The 900-nt window shown below is 39.8% G+C and overlaps 1 protein-coding gene across 3 annotated transcripts in view; it reads left to right on the top strand.

Moving 5' to 3' along the window:
- The window catches only part of LOC129187272 (ceramide synthase 5-like), a 10228-nt gene extending 9664 nt beyond the window's left edge, over positions 1-564 (top strand). For all 3 annotated transcript variants that reach the window (XM_054786307.1, XM_054786317.1, XM_054786323.1), the window contains exon 10: positions 1-564. This exon is cut by the window's left edge and continues 611 nt beyond it. The gene's annotated coding sequence lies outside the window, so the exon portion shown is untranslated.
- The last annotated feature ends 336 nt before the right edge of the window (positions 565-900 follow it).

The following is a 900-nucleotide window of genomic DNA, read 5'->3' as shown; positions in this document are numbered from 1 at the left end:
TAGCAGGATATGTGTTATGGTAATTATTATGAATGTGAATGTTCATGTGAACTTGATTTTTCCAATTTCACTGAAACATTAAATACATTTTGTGATCCACAAGCCATCTTTTGTTATACACATATACTTTACTGCAAGTATTACTCACTTGAATTTTTTTTTTGTTAGTCACAGATTATGGCTGAATTTTGAGGGTGGGTGACACAGACGTGCACATTTTGCACTGGCACAGTCTTTCAGTCCCATATTTCAGTAATGACAAGGAAGGTGAAAGTTGCTGTCTGCCTTGGTTAGGTACTGCATGGGGGGTGGCGACTTTCGAATGTGTATATTCCGCCCCCTTCCTGCTACAAAATTGGAAGCCACGTGATTTGGCGAAATTTAGCTACAAACGTGAGCTAATCTTGAATGTACCACAATGACTCCAAACTGTCGGTTGCTTCTATGAAACTGCTCATGTGCACGGTCAATGGATGTGCAATGTACGTGTATACGAGACAGCGGTGGGTGAAAGCCATGAATACCAATCATTTTATTCAGGAATAAAATGTTTACAAAGTTTAACTTTGAATTGTGATTAATATAGATATTTGTTCACTCTGTTCTTTTAACCACTATTGGTTACATATGGTAATCGGTGGTGTTATATTTTTTGGTTTGAAGAACTGGAGCTGAAGAAGGACAGCATCTTAAACCTGCAGTGGTTGAACCTGTGGGCTAGAGCAGAGTGTACGCCACTGTGTTTATCTGAGTTTTATTTCCAAACATTTGCAAAAGGCGTTGCTTTCGTTTTGATTTTTGTACCCAGGTTATTATTTGGGGAAAGACCTTTGTACAAGGCATGGCAGAGCAGCAGAGTCCCCTGCTGGCCAAAAAAACATTCTCCTGCCAATGGCCCCA

This window comes from Dunckerocampus dactyliophorus, chromosome 1 (assembly GCF_027744805.1).
Source record: "Dunckerocampus dactyliophorus isolate RoL2022-P2 chromosome 1, RoL_Ddac_1.1, whole genome shotgun sequence".
NCBI classification, from domain to species: Eukaryota; Metazoa; Chordata; class Actinopteri; order Syngnathiformes; family Syngnathidae; genus Dunckerocampus; species Dunckerocampus dactyliophorus.
This window is presented reverse-complemented; position numbering and strand designations above follow the sequence as displayed.